The following is a 20,441-nucleotide window of genomic DNA, read 5'->3' on the forward strand; positions in this document are numbered from 1 at the left end:
TACACACACATATCCTTGTATGCATTCACACATACATTCACCTATACATGCATTCATCCATTGGCTCAGTGTGTACTTTTGCAGCACTCACAAGAGATTAGTGCTGTATTAAGACCATGGTGCAGTGATACTATGTGCTGGTGACATATGACATTTGTGTCCCACCCATTATGGTTTTGGGATTTATAGCTGTGGCCACAGCTTCTAGAACTATTGTATTCTGGCTCTCTGACGGTGGTGTGGTGGAAGGTCCCAATCTTATTATTATTAGGTTCATTGATTTTATTATTTTGTGTGTATGGGTATTTTTCCTACATGTACCACATTCATGTGGAGGCCAGACGAGGGCCTTAAATCTTCTGGAATTAGAGTAACAGACAGTTTTGAGTGTGTGTGGTTGCTGGGAATTGAACCCACATTCTCTGCAAGGACAAGCAGTGCTTTCAATGACAGAGCCATCTCTCTATCCCTGGATCCCATTATTCTATAACTAAAGAATGAATAATAAAACTGTAGCCACAAGAGACTGTGTCATTGTCCTGCACATGCCTGATCTGAACTCAGAGAGTGTTCTGTAGGTCATGAGGTCATCACGTTTCTATTTTGCAAGGGGCGCTGAGTGAGGTCCATACAGATGCAGCAAGGGGGGGGCCTCTGGGTAGCCAGCCTCAGTTTAATGGGTCCTCATGGCACTGAAAGTGCTTATTCTTCTTTCTGGAAAGTTGTGGGTTGGGTTTTCACAACCACAGAGTCCCTTCAGGCTGTTGGTGAAAGATTGTGAGGGCTGGTCATTTCTCCCATCCCTCTGCTTCTCATCTGTGAATGAGACAGGATGACAGCCATTGATGCTGTCTGTCTTCAGCCCTGGCCTTCCAACAAAACTTGCCTTATTCTGGTCCTGTTCTGCTATAAGACCACAACGAATCCTCTGCTCTGTTCCCTCCCCAGGCATGGACCCAACTTCACACTTACCAGAAAAGCATCTGCACCGGGGATTCAGTGTGTGTCTTTTTCCCTGTCAGCTGCAGTGTCTTCAGGGTGAGCCTCTGCCTCCCCCATCCCCAATGTCCTGGCAGATCTAGCTCTACTCATTTTCCGTGCCCACTCAACCAAAGCATCACCAACACCCTGTGACCACCCATGATGCCTCAGTGTGCCCCTTGGTGGCTTTAGCCTCTGCTTCTCATCTTTTCCACCCTGGAAACTGGCGCCTCCCAAGACACTACCTGGTGACTTGAGCAACTGCTCGCTCTCCCTGGCTGCAGAAACATGCTGTCACCTCTTGTCTGTATCTGAGAAGCACTGAAGGGGAACTTCATGTAGACTTACATGAAGACCTCTCAGAGGGCCTTGGGATCACCTGGGAACTTGGATTAGCACAATGAGTAGAACTCCATCCTCTGGCCAAAGAGCTCTGTTCTGTGCCATGGAAGTAAAGGTCCACTGAGTAGGAGGCTGAGGACTGTCCCCAGGCATAAGCCTTGATTTCTAAACAAAGGACTTTAGCTTTGTGACCATCCTCTTTCCATGGAACCCATAGCTTTGCCCTTTTCCTCTGTTGCCTGTTAGCAGAAGAGGTGGGACTCCTTCCTGACTATCTCCAGTGGAGGCTGCAGAAGCTTGGGGTGTAGTTAAAGGATGAGTATGCTGCCCAGCTACTCCCATCTTCTGTGTGGGACTTTTCCAGGCATAGCCAGAACTTGTACCTGTCCAGCAAATCAAAAGGCTTTGGAATTCAATAATCAGTTGAATTCACATTAACAGGAACAAGTCTCAAACTGCCTTAGGCAAGCCCCAGGATCTTGCATGAGGAAAGAGGGTGAGACCTTGGGAAAGAGGCTACATGCTAATTTCCTGGTCTACAGCTTGCAAAAGGCCTAGAAGTGTAGACTACCCCCCCCCCTTCCCCACTGTAAGCCTGCTTGAAAGATGGAGGTAGTGGGCTGGGCTACAAGGCCTGGCTCTTGGTGAGCCCTGAGCTTCCTCTGTGGGCAAGTGCTGAAAGCTGATGGTTGCAATATGCTTGGGAACCTTCAAGGTCCCTATCAAACAGGGTCTTGTATATAAACCACGCTACCACACTCCAGGCAGTTATGATGTTTAACTCTTGCCAAGGAGGCAAGGCTTAAAGGAAATTTAAAACAATGATTAGCATTTTGCCATTGAAATCCTTATGTGAATCCCAGTCAGAAGGCCCTATTTTGGGAGCTGTGGTCCTGCAGCCTCTGCAGGTGCAAAGCTTTTCTGTTTGCTGGAATCAGGAACCTCACACGGTACATTGGCAAAGCACAGCTACAGGAGGAGAGTCAGAACAAATTGAACGTGGAAATGGCTGCAGAATACTCTCCTGGTAGTCATGTCTTATTCATGAGCGCATCTCCTCAGCCTCAGACCACAAGGAAATCTGTCTAAAAAGAAATTCTAGAGAAAATGGGGAACTTAAAATTCCTTCCTTTAACCAGCTTATGAAAAATGCATCTTGTCCAAGCCAAAGGGCTGATCAAGTCTGACTGAGAAAATTCGGAAGTAAATTTACCAAAAGAAAGGGGAAAAGAGATGTTCTAGATCACTCAAGTCCTTGAGATCCACAAACAAAGTATTCCAATACTGAGGAAGAATGGCCAGGAGGAGTCCTATTCCTAGTTCCTAGTGTGAGCATATGGGAGGGGGGTTAACTGTCATACACAAAGAATGTCATTTATCCTGTGTTATATGTTGGGTCCTTTCAGATAGGAAGACTGTCGTTTAGCATAGGGTGAGGGCATATGAAAAATGTCATTTGATGGTGTGGTAGTTTGAATGTACTTGGCTCCCATAATCTCATAGGGAGGGGCACTGTTAGAAGATATGTCTTTGTTGGAGTGGGTATGGCCTTTTGGAGGAAGTGACTCACTGTGGGGGCAGGCTTTGGGGTTTCCTAAGCTCAGGATACCACCCAGTGTCTCAGTTGACTTCCTGTTGCCTGCAAGATGTAAGCTACTTATCCAGCTACTTATCCAGCACCCTGTCTGCCTGCATGCCACCATATTCCCCATCATGATGATAATGGACTGAACTTCTGAACTGTAAGAGAGCCACCCCAATTAAATGTTTCCTTCGTAAGAGTTGCCAAGGTCATGACAAATGACATTAACTTTTGATGTATAAAGCCTTCCCTGTCCTCTGTAAAAACAAAGCTACAGTCCTGAGGTGGAAAGATGGCTCAGTTGGCAAAGCACTTGCTGTGCATGAAGACTTGATTTGGATCCCTCTCGCTGTGTAAAATGTTGAGCACAGCAGCATATAACTCTATGGAGTATGAGTTGTTCTTGGAATAACTGTGACAGAATTATTACCTCTTAATTTAAACAGTCTAAAAAGAGATATGCAATATCATATTTAGGAAGGAAAAAATAACTGTTGGGCATTGTAAATACAGTACAGAAAGTGCAGCTCTCCCAAGTCACCCCACTGGCCACTTTGCAGACCCTTGGAAGGGTGACTCAGAGCTGTTCCCTGGAATGGCGCCTGGCTTACCAGTTCTGGCAAAGGAGGTAACAGGGTCTAGTGCTTGTGTACACCTCATAAGGGAGGGCACAGTAACCAGAAGGCTTGATCTGCATCTCAGCACCAAAATATCTTTCTCTCTGCATCTAAAGGCTGGAGCTGACATTATTTCCATGAATTACTTGTTGACCAGCACTACCTGAACACCACTAAATCTCCTTGGGGTTGCTTATTTGGGGTGCAGAGCAAGGATAATTTGCTTTAATCAGCCTCAGATTGCTTCTGTCCAGGAGATGTAGATATGAAAACATACAATTCGATTTGCTTATTTTTTTTTTTCCTTTCACTCTGCTAATGGCATGTCCCACTGATTGAGTCCTTGAGCACAGTTATCAGGGGCATGAGGACAGAAAAGACTGACCCCACAGCAGCTGGTGTAGTCCTATCAATGATGAAGGCTAGAGCCTTGAGGTATAGAGCAGGGAGCTCCACAGAAAGAGGAAGCAGAGCTCTGGGAAAGCATGCTTGGGCTCCTTCACTGCCCAGGCTCCTTGCAATGTGCTGTCCTCCCAGGCTACTGTAAGCCTCACACCTGGGGGCTGCAGGACCAAGAACATGGATACTCTCTCCACCTATCATCCTGAACAGATGTTCTGTCCCTCTGCCAATCCCCACAGGATACCCCTGGGAGTCAGAGACTGAGTTACCCAACAACTATTAATGCAATTCTGACATGAAACCTATACAGAGACCCGAATGGCTTTGCCACAGCATGGAAGTTGGGATCAGTTACTAACTAGTGTCTGTTAGGACAAGTGAACTCACCAAGAATTCCCATTAAAGCCCAGAGCAAGTTTCAACAATAGAAGCGGTTTGATATTGGTGGAGGAGCAGGCCTACAGTTTGAGGGATAAGACTTCAGAAACACCTCAAACACACATGTCACATAAGTCAGGGCATGACAGAATTGCCATTTTAAAGCCATGAGGAATGATCTGGAAGGCTCACTCTCTGTCTCAGCACCATCAGGAAACTCTGGAGCCAAATGAGTACAAGATGGAGCCAAGTTTTAAAACAGAACATAAAAATGTCACAACAGAAACATTCCACCATTCTGAACTGAGGGAGATGTTTTCAAGATGATTTAATCCAGAAACCAAAAGGGAAAAACAGAGAGTCATTTGACTACAGAACCTTAGTAAAATGCAAAAATGCAAAAATTCAAAAAATTCAGCACACAAGACACCAATTAATAAATGCAAAGAAGTCAAAACAAAACAAAACAAAACACAGGAGCAACATTAGCTGGAGAAGCTGTTCAGAAGACATAAAATAGTCAGCTGAACAAATGGGCTGGACCTGTCAAATCAGCCTTCCTCCTTAGGAGCCCAAGGAGACATGGACACACACACACAGCTAGTAGGAATGTAAAGTGGTTCATCATCTTGGAAAGAAATTTAACAAGACAAATAAGAATTTAAAAGAGTGCATTCATGGACTGGAGAGATGACTGCTCTTGCCAAAGACCCAGGCTCCAGGCCCAACACCATGGCAGCTCACAACCATCTATCTGAAACTCCAGTTCCATGGGATCCAACACCCTTTCCCTCCTTCTTCGGTCACTAGGCACATAAGTAGTGCACTGAGATCCATGCAGGCAAAGCACCCATACATTTTATCTAAAAAATAAAATTCATATAGCACCGTTTTCAAAAATTGTACTTATAATTTCCTGTCAAACCTCCCCAGAGGTTTCCAAAATGGAACCCAACAAGGAGACTAGAGAAATTAGTAGGCCCTAGCTATAAAACAATCTTCAATAGCTATCTCTACTTTAGAAATAAAAGATGTAAGTCTAGATAGGAAAACTGCCTGGGATGTTTTCTTAAGGGAGGAAGCCATCACAGGGTATTATACCAACAAAAGGCACATGAACAGGTAAAGTGTGAGACTGGGGATTTGGGTGAAGGAAGTAACAGAGGGAGGAGCCTTCAATCTTTATGTTCTTCTGTATTCTCTTCAGTTCTAAGAACACAGATGCATCTTTCAGGCAGAAGCTAGAGAGGGAATACTTCCCCCTGGTTCTTCCGTGAAAACCCACCTGATGCACCAAGACAAGCCTGTCTCTATGACTTTTCTATTGTCATGACAAGACATCATGATCAAGGCAAGTTAAAAAAGAAAAGTGTTTAATTGGGGGCTGGATCACAGTTTCAGAGGGTGCGTTTATGACCATCATGGCGGGAGTAGGGCAGCGTGCAGGCATGGTGCTGGAACAGTGGCTGAGAGCTTACATTTAACCCACAAGTTGGAGGAGGGGGGAGAGGGAAGAAGGGAGGGAGGGAGAGAGAGAAATTGGATCTTGAGGCAGAGACAGAGACAGAGACTTGGACCTAGAATGGGCTTTGAAACCTCAAAGCCCACCCTTGGTGACATACTTCCTCCAACAAGGCCACACCTCCTAATCCTTCCCAAACAGTTCCACCAACTGGGGACCAAGCATTCATACAAACAAGCTTCCAGAGACAATTCTTTTCCAGATCTTCTTCTTCTTCTCCTCCTCCTCCTTCTCCTCCTCCTTCTCCTCCTTCTCCTTCTTAGGTTTTTCGAGACAGGGTTTCTCTGTGTAGCTTTGGAGCCTGTCCTGGAACTCGCCATGTAGACCAAGCTGGCCTTAAACTCACAGAGATACACCTGCCTCTGCCTCCCAAATACTGGGATTAAAGGTTTTCACTGCCGCCACCACCTGGTTCACACCATCACATTCTATTCCCTGGTCCCAGGGGCTTACAGTTATATCAAGACCCAAAATGCACTGAATCCAATTCCCACATTCCCTATAGTCTTTCACACTCGACAATTTTTAGTACCCAAAATCTCTCTGAGACTCTAGGCAGTCTCTTCACTTTTACCCCCTGTAAAAGCAAAAGGCAAATTACTTTCTTCCAACATACAATGGCACAGAATATGCATTGCCATTCCAAAAGAGAAGGAAGTGAGGAAATACCAAACCAAAACCCAGGGAGTCAAGAGTACAACTGAAGGTGATACAAAGTGGCATCTCACAGATCCCTGCTCAACATATCCCTGCACTTCTGGGCCTCAACCTTGCTGAGCTGCCCCTGCATAGGACAAGGCCACAGGCAGAACAACTCAGCTAAAGTGGATCATCACACACAGACACTTCAAGAAGCTGCCGCCTCCACTATAACCAGACATCTGATAGTGCTCTGCTCTCACACCAGTGCCGCCACACACATGCCTCTTTGTTCTTATTGAGGACCTTCGGGATGACAGCTTGGTTTCTGTACACACCCACCTTTAAAATGGTGCAGCTTTGGCACATGTCTGCATTTACATAAGAACAAATTCTTTTTGGTTCATCTTTTCTTTTATCTGACTGTATAAATTGGTTTGCTTATTTTCTATCTCTTGCCCTTTAGTGATGTTTTTATAGTCTTGGGTAAATGCAGATTACTTTTACTATGAACATAGATCAAAAGAGATCCCAGGAGGCTGAAGATTAGTTGCCTCTGCTATGGGATAAAGGGCAGGCTCCCTCCAGAGACACTGTTGCATGCCCCATCCATAGATGAACTGTGTCCAAGGCTGTAGATAGCACAGTCCTTTACTGCCCATACACTATGAATGAGTCCTTCAAACTTTCTAGGAAAAAAAATAAAACATTTTCATTGATTTCATTGATTCAAGGGCCAGGAAAATGGCTCAATGAGTAAAGGTGCTTGTTGCAAAGTCGAGAGATCTGGGTTCAATACCCAGAGCCCAAGTAAAAGAAGAAAAGAACCCAACTCCACTAAGTTGTCCTCTGGCCTCACCTGTGTACTTTGGCATGCATGACCCTCATCCCCTTATTATACCCACACAACAAAAATGACAATGAAAATAAGTTAAAATGTAAAACAATAAAGATTTTGTCATGATGAGCCAGGCCTATGATAACGGTGACTGAGTATGACTGCACACTTTCCTATCTTGAATTGTTTGTTTAGTCTTCTGCTGTCAAGCTGAGGATCCAACCTGGGGCCTGGCCCATCCTAGGTGATTACTCTACCACTGAAAACAACCCAGGCTGGATTTAAACTCATGACCCTACTGCCTTGTCCTCACTAGCCTACTGATTACCAGTGTGTAGCACCATGCCTAACTTGAAGGTGTGCACACACCTGTTCATGCATGTGCAGATGAGAATGCATATTGAGACCAGAGGTCAACCTTGGGTGTAGCTCCTTGGGAGATGTTCACCTACTTTTTTGAGACAGAATCTCCCTCTGGGCCCTAGATCTTGCCAACTTGACTAGGATGTCTGGCAAGTGAGCCCCAGGGACCCTCTTGTCTGATTCCTGGCACCACTGAGGACATGAGTATACACCACCATGCTTCCCCCTCCTCCTTCTTTTTCTTCCTCCTCTCCCCCTCCTCCGCTTCATCCTCTCCACCTCCTCCTCTTCATCCTCCCCTCCCTCTTCTTCATGTAGGTTCTGGAAAGCAAACTTAACTCCTCTGATTGCAAGGCAAGGACTTTACCTACAGAGCTATCTCCTCCTTGCCTCTTGAGGTTTTAGTATTTAGATAATTTGTGAAAACAAGATGTCAAGCAGAACAGGAAGTGTCTGGTCCATTTTTCAGGCCTCTTTTCACTGTGGTTGTTAAAAGGTCTGTGACCATTCCCTGTGCATAAAGCAAAATCCTGTTTGCAATTTCATTACTAAGTTCTTACATTTGCCAGACACACCTTCTAACCAGCTTCCTTAGGAAGGGAGGGTTTATTTTGGCTCACAGTTTGAGGGTAGAGTCCATCCTGGTGGGGTGTGAATCAACTGGTCACATCTCATCTCCAATCAGGAGGCAGAGAGAGGTGAAAGCTGGTTGTGCTGGTTGTGTTTATATCGACTTAACACAAACTAGAGTTGCCTGGAGAGGAGAGAACCTCAATTAGAAGATACCTCCGTAAGATCAGACTATAGACAAGCCTGTAAGGTATTTTCTTAATTAGTGATTGATGGGGGAGGGCCCAGCCCATTGTGGGTGGGGCCATCCCTGGCCTGGTGGTCCAGGGCTCTGTAAGAAAACAGACTGAGCAAGCCATGAGGAACAAGCTTGTTAGCAGCACCCCTCAATGACCCCTGCATCAGCTCTGCCTCCAGGTTCCTACCCTGCTTGAGTTCCTGTCCTCACTACTTTTGATGGTGAACTATTATATGGAAATGTGAGTAAAATGAACCCTTTCCTCCCCAAGTTGCTTTCCATCACAGCCATGGTCACCCTCACCAGGACACTGAATCTCTACTTATCTCCATTTTATTGAGTCCAGGACCCCAAAAACAGTGCTTCCTGTGTCCAGGGTAGGTCTTCTCTCTCAATTAACCTTTCTGAAAACCCCTTCCTAGACACATCCATTGGTGTTTCCATGGTGATTCTAAATCCAAACAAGTTAATGTTGAAGATGAGCCACCACTGTCCCAACAGAAGGTAAGGAAGAGAGGAAGGGCAGGCTTGCTTGCCCATCATTTTCTTCTGCAAACAGCAATTCCTCTCACAAAGACCTGAGGGGGTGTTTGGTCTGGCTTCGCAAGTCTTTGAAGCTCCAGCATGAGAGAACTTGATAACAAAAACCCAGCCTGAATGGACTGAGTGAGCACCGTGAACAGGATAGTCTGTATGCTACATTCAAGGTTCCATCTTGAAACTGGGTAGCAATAGTCCTAGTGCAACCCCCAGGAAAAATAAGATTTAGCAAAAGCATCTTCATGAAATTAAATGAAAGGTCTACATTATTTACAGTAGGAAATGCCTGACTTGTTCTTGTGTATTGCTGTGTTTGAGGTGAAGGTGTACCTGCCCATGTGCCTGGAGAACAGGACTGTTCTTATGTGTTGGTGAACATTACATAAGTGTTATACTTGGGTTTCTACCTCTGTGTCTCAGGATCCTCAGATACAGTCCCTGAAGGCTAGATCTGATGAGCAGGCCTCTGGCTCAATTGTGATGAGGGTTTTCAAGGTGGCTTTTACCCATGCCTTCCATGGGCTGAGGGTTCTGAGAAGCACTTTTCACATACGAATTCCAGGCATCACCATGCACCCCTAAGTCTACTTGATAGAAGCCTCTGCTCACACAGAGAATGGGGCAGGGGCTGTTGTGCACAGAGCTTTCTCACCCCTCACCCGGAAGGAGGGCTCGGGCCTCCCTGGGGCCTGCCAGACCTCACACTTGTCAAATTGTGTTCCTTCCATGCTCTTCCCCAAAAGATCTCCCCCAAGACAGAGCCTCAGAGGGGCAAGTGGTAAAGAGCAGCAAAGGCCCCAGGGATCTGTCTGCCTGGGACCGAGAAACCATTCATATCTTACCTTCCTCATTTGCTCCAAACCATCCACAGTGATAAGATTCCAGAGTACTAAAGCAAGAGAGTCCCTGTGTCCCCAAACACTCCCACAGAGGCTGACAGGTCGAACCAGAATGAGACAGTGCTCCAAGCTGCAGCCTCCTCAAGAGTGCCTGCACCTCCTTGCCACACTGTAACTGACTTTAAGTCACACTGAATTCCTGCCATTGGCTTACATGGGTTAGGCTTCAGCTCCTGCTGTCATCTGTGGTATTATTATTTTTAGCAGTAATTGCTTCTTGGAATGTGCACTAGTGGGTAGGACCCGCACACCACACACACAACCTTGCTCTTACCTCGCTGGTGCTTGTGTGAGGAGAGTACCTAGCTCTGTTGGAGGCTTAATCTCACATGTTAAACAGTTTATGGTACCAGTGAGCAGTTTAGGACGGTACATGTGCAAATGCCCCCAGTTTAGTTTTGTTTTCAGACTTTGATTTGAAAGATTGAAGTTTTAAAACATAACATGATTGCAAACACCTGTGCTGGGAAAAGGGTGTGCCACATTGAGTCGTCTCTTCAGTGGTGGCTCTGTTTCTGCACGTAGAAGGTGGGCTGATCCAGTCACATCAGCCTCCACATCTGCTCTTTGGGTTTTACACCCTACTCTGTCTGAAAGGTTCATTGGTTTCCACATCATATTCCCCACCTCCCCATTCCCATAGGATGTCAATCACAAAAGGGCTGCTGTGTAGATCTCAACACACCACACACACACACACACACACACACACACACACACACACACACACAAACACCAAATGCACACACTCAAACACCACATATACACAAAACATACACACACAACCCCCCCACAAACATATTCCACACCACACACAAACTTCAAACACACCACACACACACACACCATACTGCATACATAGCTTACCAGGAGACAGATCCCAACTGTGCTAGCCTGAGGATTCACACAAAGTCCCTTGCTTGCCATCTCTTGATTTTTCCTTATCTTTGCTCCCACCATGAGTGTCCCTTGTTTAGGTAAACCACCCAGTCTGGCAATGACATCAACTTTCTGTTCATGACCTTGACTCAGTTCCAACCAAAGAAAAGTAAATGTAATCACAGAGGATTGTGTGTCACTATTTCCAAGAGGGAATTTCAAATGCTCTCACGGCCCCCGCACCTGAAATGCTATCTATTGGAGGTTATGGGCATGGTAGATTGATTTAATTATTCCATAGTCTGTTAAAACTCACATCACCACTTTGTTACCAAAAACCATAAGCAATTATAATGTACCAATATATAACAAACAAGAGAAGGAAAGCTCCCATGGAGACACTGAGAAAGATTCTTTCAAAACGGGATGTGGTAGGTAGAAGATTCCTTTCCTCTTGTCTTGCCTACAGTGCTCTTCGAGGATATGGAGGGCTTCAGCAGCTGTCTCCCCATTACTGGAGGAGGACAGAGCTAAGAGGGGACTTGAGAAGGATGGGGTAAGGGTGGGAATTTGGTGACTCAACTCTTCAGGCATATAGTGTGCATATAGTGTGGACACATACATGCAGGCAAAACACTCATAAGCAGAAAAGAAAATAAACATTTTTAAAATAGCTTCTCTTGGTTTCCTCCTAGAACTGGAGCAGATAGTGGTAAACTGAGATCAAGAACATTACCATTGGTACTTCAAGAAAATTGACCAAGGTCAGGCTAGTGGTGCACACCTGTGATTATACTTGGGACACCAAAGTAGGAGGATCTCAATAAGCTAGAGGCTATCCTGGTCTGCATATGACTACATAGGGGAAGGAAGGAAGGAGGGAAGGAAGGAAGGAAGGAAAGAAAGAAGGAATGAAGGAAGAAGAAATGGTTCAAGAAGGTGTGTGTGATTGCTCACATCCCAAGATTAGGGGAGTTTGAGGCCAGCCTGGTCTACATAGTGAATTCTAGGCCAGCCATGGTTATACAGTGAGACCATGCTAAGAGAACAAGAATCAGAGACAGAGAGAGAGAGAGAGAGAGAGAGAGAGAGAGAGAGAGAGAGAGAGAGAGAGAGAATGATGGATATGATGACTCACATCTATAAACTCAACCCTTAGGCACCAACATGGGCTACATTGTAAGTGGGTCACAGAGTCACAGAGTGAAACCTATGTTGTGAGTTCCAGGTCACCTTGGGCCACAGAGTGGAACTTAGTCTCAAAAAGGAAAGGCTTTTCAAAAGAAATTTGACCAAGGAAAACTGTGTATTTTCTTCCTTCATTCCCATGAAGATCAAAATCGCTTTACATATGATTTTAGTTAATATTAGTTATTAGTGCCGTGGGCTCCTTTGCAACAATAAATAACTTTATCATATGTACCCCATCTGAAGTTGAGGCCATAATACATGCAGAACCAGTTCTGATCAATACTGTTATAGTAAAGACTAAGATGTGGCCCTTGGTTCTTGAACATTAGACCAATTTATTGTAACCACCTGTTAATCAGTGTAAGCTAGACAGTCACTAACCTGTGCAACACAAGTGTAACCAACTCAGACATACTAATCTGTCAGGGTTAAATATTTACAGTTTCTACTTAAAACTTTGATCTCTACTTTTTGTACCTTAAAACTAAACACATGGGTGATTAATGCTTTATCAGATTATTCCAGAAAAACAACTTAGTGATAGTTAGGGCTAGTATAGTATATAGATTTTAGTGTTTTCCCAATTGTGTTGCCTTTTGCAATTCAAACATAATTTGTATCTATGCATAGTCTTCCTTTTAGTTGTTTTAAAAGCACCTTAGTTCGTAGGGCCCTGCATGGACCCCGAGCCACCTTGAGCAAGTCTGAAGTTGTTGGCTGGAACATCTTGCCCCAGAGTAGTTCTTGGTACTTTTCTTGACTTGCTAACACACATCTGCTGGGGAGGAACTGAGCCGGAGAGCTTTCACTCTCGACCCTCGATTGTTTTCCACTGTGCTGTGAGTCAGTACATAAGCCTGCTCCTTCCCCTCAAATGGCATTTAGCATTCCAACAGTGCCATTGAACAAATGATCCACTGTCTTGTCTTTTATTTCAATCTCTAGGCTTTGCCCGATTAGTGGAACAGATTGCAGAGCAGGTGCTACAAGTGGAGGTCTCACCAAGATGGGGAAGAAAGGAGCATCTAAGAGATCACCCTCGGAGGCCGGCCAGCAAAGTAAGTGAATGAGGGAGTATGGAAGGATGGGTGCCAGTAACACTAAGGAAATTCTCAGTGGGCAATTAGTGGCTCTATTGAAAAGACAGGGCACCAGGATTAAAAGTAAGATAGCTAAAACTTTCATTGCCATATTAGAGAAACACAGTCCCTGGTGTATACACTCTGGAGACTTAAACATCCCCAAATTGGGAACAGGTAAAAGGAGATCTCAAAAAAGCCTATAAAGAAGAACCTGATAATCTCCCTATTGCCACCTTTCCCCTTTGGTGTCTAGTTAGAGATGCGCTCCTGAGCAACAATGTCAAAGTAAAAGAACAAATGGCAGGGATGAATAGGACTTTTGAGGAAGTACAAGATTTAGAATCTGTGAAATCTACAATCAGGGAACAAGAGGGATGCCAACTAGGAGATGATAGCACTACCGTAACTGATGAAGGAGATACTTTGGATGCAGAAATTGAAGAATTAAAATAATTGATGAAGCTGATGAGTGCAAATGTCATCAGCTGTGGCACACCCTTTTCTTGCGATCCTTTTAGTAGGGCCTCTGTTGCAAAGGATAGAGGAGGAGGTCAAAGATTTAATAACCAAGGTAGAAGCACAAGGAAAGGAAAGACAGCTTTTCCTGTGATCGAGACAGTGGGTCCTTGGGATAACAGGGTTAGGGAACACAGCCCACTAAATTTCAAAGATTTAAAACAACTTAAGGATGCTGTCACTGCTTATGGGCCCTAGGCTCCTTTCACTCAGGCAATTTTTGAGTCTTTCACAGCGTTTTGCACCCCGAGTGATTGGATGCAGCTCTGTAGAGCCACGCTGAGTGGGGTCAGGGGCTAACCATTACCTTTTCTTAGAAGGGTCTCAGGTGCTCACAGGTGTGGCCCCTTTTCCTGATCACTAATTGTAGTTTTGGTTAAAGCAGCTATACATTTACACTTTAGTCCAAAGGATAAGAATTTCACCTTCATTTCAGGCACTTGTGCTCTGGCTCCCTTCTTTTTTGTTGTAACTAATGCTACTAATTTCGGAGGAAGTCTCAATTGTTCTCAGCAGGTCTGTCAAGGTTATCTGCTGGATATATGAAACAACAGCTGTCATGGGCCACGTACCCCAGGTGCTACCTATGCCGGAGACCTCTACAGATGACCAATTTGTGCAGCAGAGAGGAAAGATTTTGGGATCACGGCGGCCAATGCCGCCTCCACCACTGCAACAACAGTTTCAAGGATAGCCCTCTCCCAATCTGTAAATACTGCAAGCACAGGGGATCAACAATCAGGTGAAGTGACTGAAACCTTAGCCACCCAAAACACACTTGATAATCTCGTACAAACTAGCCTCCTACAGAAACAATTGGATTTACTGTGGGAAGCACACATGGCTTCCTGTTCTCCCTCTTTCACACATATGTATGTTACACCTGTTAAAGTGGAGAATGCATCAGTTGTAGTTATTTTTCTTCAGGGATCCTGGAGTGATCAGTTTTTAAATTATACACATGCTTTAGCCATGCAGATCATTAACATCAATGAAACCTGAGTACCACCTGCCAGTGCAGAAGACCTTTCACAAGGACTTCAACTTGTGGGCAGATTAACTAGAGAATGGGCAAGCTCTCTCTCACTGGGGCTCATAGACCTTGCCCTTGGTGCTATCTGCCTGATCTACCAACACCACCACAGCATTAGACAGGCCCAGGGCAACTTTCAAACAAGACAGATTCCACTGTCGTTAGCTCAGAAAAAAAGCCTCTTCCCAAGTATGGCTGAACTTACAGATGAACTAATCACCAGAGACAGGTAAGGCAGAAGGGGGCAAATATCCAACCTAAGACAGGAGGTTACAGGCCTGAGTGACCTCTTCAATGACAGATAAGGAATTATGCTGATGTACTCTGCCGCCTAAGACAGGTGTTTATATTAAAAGACAGGGGGACCTGTAGGGCCCTGAATGGACCCCCGAGGCACCTTGAGCAAGCCTGAAGCTGTTGGCTGGAGCATCTTGCCCCAGAGTAGTTCTTGGTGCTCTTCTTGATTTGCTACCACACATCTGCTGCAGAGGAACTAAGCCTGAGAACTTGCACACTTGGCCCTTGATTGTTTTCCACTGTGCTGTAAGTCAGTATATAAGCCCACTCCATCCCCTCAATAAATGGCATTCGGCTTTCCAACATTGCCAATGAACGAATTACCCACTGTCTTGTCTTTTATTTCAATCTCTAGGCCTTTTCCTGATTAGTGAAACAGATGGGATGGTAGTGTGGGTGCTACATTAGTTCAAATTTAATTTATGAATTAGGAAGAGTTTAATCATGGAGTCTTGCCACTGCAACACTTTCAGGTAAAAGGAGAATAGAGTGAAGTATTCTGTGTGCTTGTTTATTTTTGAGAAAGGTATCTGAGGCTGGCCTTGAACATGGCATAGGAGGACTGTGAGTTTCTGATTCTCACAACTTCATCTCTTGAGCTCTGGGATTACAAGTGTGTGCCACATGCCCAGTTTGTGTGGTGCTTTAAGTCAACCAGGGCTTTGTATGTGTGAAGTGAGCAGATCCCTCACAACACCATATCCCCTGCTGGGCATGAGCCAGGCATGTGCCAGGCATGATTCTTAGAGCATTTTTACACATTTGACTGAAAACTGGGGAGATAAATAAAGTCATTTGCCTCAAAAATCTACATGGCAACAAGGCAAGAGAGTTCCTGTGGCTCAGAGTATAAGCAGGTAGGAACCCTGACCAGTGGCTAGGAGCTCCTTCATCTGTCTAACCAGCAGAGCTTGGGGACAAGGGACTCCCTAAGTGGCCCTCAGGCATGCACTGAGGACTCCAATGAGGCCTGGTTTGCAGAGCCCTGTGCTTGGGTGACATTGTGGGCCAAAGAACAGTCTATGTATGGAGTGGGGCTCTGGGAGAAGAGCCAAGGCCAGGACACTGATCAAGACAAAGTCTCAGGTAGGGATGGGAGGTGAGAGAAGGCTGAGCTGAGAGCAGGTAAGCCATCTCGAATCCCCATCCTGTGCGAACAGAAGTCAAGTGAGCTGAAGCAAGAAGACAGCTTTGATGAGAGGACCAAACCCTAGAAAAACAAGGTCCTCAAAAAGAAATAGATAATCCACACCAACTATATAAATAATAAGTGACTTAGTCACTACTGAATCTTCTCTGCAAAGAAACCCAGGTCCACCTGGCATCACTGGTGAGTTAAAAAGAACATGAAGAATTAATGTGAAACCTTCACACACTCAGCCCAACTCCTTCTATGAGGTCAGTTTCATCCTGACAACAAAACTAGACAAGGATCAATGCTCAAAGAAAACCCTCTCATTAATATCTTTAGTGTGAGCACAAAATCCACTCAGGGCCACCTGGTTTATATAAATTATCCATTTTACTAGAACAAAATAATAGCAAACCCAACCCAGGAACATACAAATAAAAAAAAACCACACAACCCTGAGCTAGTGCGATTTATCTCAAGAATGCAAGGATGGCTGAACAGTCAAACGCACATGTGCAGCATTCAAAATCAAAGCCAAACAACATGGCCACCTTAAGAGTCACAGTAAAAACACTTGGCCTAATGCAGCACAAGTCAACACCTGATGGGAGATGTCATTCTGTAAATATGTTTCTCATACTGGTTAATGAATAAAGCACTGTTGGTCAATAGGAAAGGAAGGTAGGAGGGACTAGGAGACAAGGAGGAAAGAGGAAGTAGTAAGGAGGAGTGAAGATGGAGAGTCTGGAGAAAACAGAACGCCAGCTGGCTCTCCGGTAAGAGCCCGTGGAAATATTAGATTAACAGAAATGGGTTAATACTTAAGACAGAGCTAGCCGATAAGAAACAAGTACCTGGCCAACAGCATTATATCAAATACAGTGTCTAGGTATGTTAATTGGGGCTGGCGCGGCGGCTGGACCAGAACAGCGGCCCTACTCCTTACAAACACCATACTGCCTGGTAAAAGACTCGGCATTTCAACACTTTCTTTCTGAAATAATGAGTAAACCTGGGCCTGGGGGGAACTAGTTTATAACCCCAGATACTCATGAGGACAGGACAGGATAACTGTGAGTTCAAAGCCTTCCTGAACTACAAGTGGATTCAAGTTGAACTTGGTCAATTTAGTGATAACCTGTCAGCAGGAAGTAATCTTAAGATGATGACGCCCCCTTTCCCTATTCTTGGAATTTAGGGATAATATTCATCTTCTTTGGGTCGGTTTTAGTTACTTGGGGTTGATGCTTAAACTCGGGTATCTCTTTTAGACAGGAATAGGGTATGGTTGGAAAAGCTATGGTTTAGAATAGATATAGGTGGATTAGCCTATCTTGTGAATTATTTAGTAAGAGTGAGATATTAGTATTATACAGCTTACATTGTTATATATTCTTATTTGTGGAACCCTATGTAAAATTAAGTTTATATCCCCTTACTGGAAAAAATTGTATATTATATTTTGTCATATTGTGTGAAATCTTTCTATTTATGATGTTTTATGCACATTATTCTTACCATATTCCATGTATGTATACTTTTGCTTGTGTTCCAGACATTTTGTATATTGATACAACTTGGGATATTTATCATGCTGCCCTTTATAGTTCCACCTCTTGTCTAGACATTTCTACTAGATATTTCTACTCTACCTCTATTTTAGGGATTTATATATATACATACATATATATATATACATATATATGTATATATATGTATATATATGTACATAGTTATATATATATATATATTAAATACAGTAAATATAGTATATATAGTATATATAGTAAATATAGTATATATATATTATATATATACTATATATAATATATAGTAAATATAGTAAATATATATATATATGTACATAGTTATATTGTCTAAGTATTTGTCCCTGATTTACTCAGAGAAGTTTTAATCAGTTTTTTAGCTAAGTTCCTGAGTATTACAGATTATCTTCCCCCCTGTTTCCTTTACCTATGAGATTAGTCAGACATAGATGCTTAACCTTCAGTCACTTCATAGACCTGCAGAACATGGCATTTAAATGTTTTAATATTAATACTCCATTGACATGAGACACTGTTGCTCCTGACAGCACCGTGCACTTTCCCAAAAATATGTTGGACACTGTTGTCACTCCTTCTGGAGTCCATCCTCACTTCAGCCTCTTGGCCAAAGAACTGTCCCCACCTTGACCACTGATTTGGTCCCATGTGCTTGCAGGAGACAAACATAGAAGACTGCTGAACCTTGCCAAGTCAGGGTAAGACAGCCTTTCTACCTCCCTGCTTTTGTTGTGGTCTGTCAGATACTCTTGGCCTTAGCCAAAACTGGCTGTACCAATGTTGTTGTGAGACCTTGGGTGACTGTCCAGGTAGCCTACTGTTTCTGTCCTTACTGCACCTTTTGGAAGTTGCCTATCTGCACTTCCTGTCTACCCTAGTATTATTATTTTCCTTCTCAGGTCTTGATGAGGTTGAAGATTAAACTATCACAACTATTTTTCTCTCTTCCTAGTTATATATATTAGGTACTAGACTTAAGTTTTCCAGCTTAGGACAACTCTATTGTAAACTCCATTATGCCTTCACCCTAGGACTAGATATGTAGGTCGTTTTGTTCTCGATTTTCCTTTTCTTAGAGCACACTTGTTATTCACTGTTTTGTATCAAGCCTAAATCTTTTCTTGAGACTAAAAGGGATATTGTAGTGGGATATTCACTTTGTCTGCTTCTGTGGCACTGGCCACGCCCATTGGGGTGTGGAGCCAGGGGTGGAAGTGACCTGTGGAACTAGGTCTGAGGAGGAGACTGGGAACGCTATCTTGCTGGCGGGACGTGGAGAGGAGAGCATCTGATGGAACCTGTTGGTGTTCATCTCTCTAGGTTGTAAGTTATTTCTCCCTGAATAAACATCTTTTCGGCCTATTTGTTTATCCTGATCCTTATTAAACCGAGATATCTGTCTCAAAAAGAAAGAAAGCAGAGGGAAGGAGGGAGAGAGGGAGGAAGGAAGATGAGCTTGGCTTATAGCTCAGTAGTAGAATGTTTGCCTAGCATGCATAGGGCCCAGTACCCACACAAACATATACTACACCACACAACAAAACAAACAAGACTAGCATAATTCTTGGCAGTTTTATCCATCATTGCAGTAAGGGTTCTAAGTAAGATGGGTAGGAAAGGTTTCCCCAAGTTAGAAATAAAAGTGCCTTTATGTTTCAAAATTTCTTGAGTAACCCCCAGTAGAGTGGTGAAGGATAGGCAGTGAGTAATTTTTTTTTTTTTAATTTTACTAATGGGCAGTAGAGTTGGCTCACTGGTTAAGAATATTTGTTGCTCTTGCAGACAGCTCAGGTTCACTTCTCAGCATCCTCAACTAACTTCAGCCTAAGGGGACCTGACCTGCATGAGCATCAGGCACACACATGGTGCACACATGTATCTCCAAGCAAAATACTCATGTTCATAAAACAATAAGATAGATAAATCTAAACTGGTTTTTAGTTACTTTTGTTTTATGTAGATAGGTGTTTTGTCTGCATGTATGTATGTATGTATACCATTTGTGTATATGTGTGTCTGGTGCCTGTAGAGGCCAGAAGAGGGCATCACAGCCCCTGGGACTGGCGTCATAGATGGCTGTTAGCTGCCATATGGATGCTGGGAATCAAATTTGGACTCTCCACAAAAGCAACCAGTGCTCCTAATTGCTGCATCATTGCTCCAGCACTAGTGGCCAATTAAAAATTATATTTTTTCTTTTTCTTTTCTTTTTTTTTTTCAAGAGAAAGCATTTAATTGGGAGCTTGCTTCACACACACACACACACACACATTTCTTATTTTACATATCGATCCCAGTTCCCTCTACCACACTCCCATGTCCCCCACCCCCTCTCCTGTCCCATTCCCCTCCCCCACTCCACAGGGAGGGTGATGCCTTCCAGGAGGGACCATCAAAATCTGTCAAGTAATTTGGAGTAGGGGCTAGGCCCTCCCTACTGCCTCTAGGCTAAGGGAGTATACCTCCATGGGGAATGTGCTCCCAAAGTCCTTTTGTGCACCAGGGATACATCCTGGTTCCACTGTCTGAGGTCCCTTAGACTGCCCAGGCCATCTAACTGAGACTCATGTTCAGGGGGGTCTGAGTCAGTCCAATGCTGGTTTCCCAGCTATCAGTCTGGGGGTCCAAAAACTTACATTTTTCAGACAAGATCTCACAATGCAGCTTTCGATGGCTTAAATTTCAATATGTAAACCAGGTTGGCCTGGAATTTACAGAGATCCACCTGCCTTGGCATCCCAAGTACTTACATTAAAGGTGTATATATCACTATACCTGGCCAATTTTTATGTTTGAAAATTTGAGGGTTTTTTCTAAAAAAATCTTAACTATTAT

Source organism: Phodopus roborovskii, unplaced genomic scaffold (assembly GCF_943737965.1).
Source record: "Phodopus roborovskii unplaced genomic scaffold, PHOROB, whole genome shotgun sequence".
NCBI lineage: Eukaryota > Metazoa > Chordata > Mammalia > Rodentia > Cricetidae > Phodopus > Phodopus roborovskii.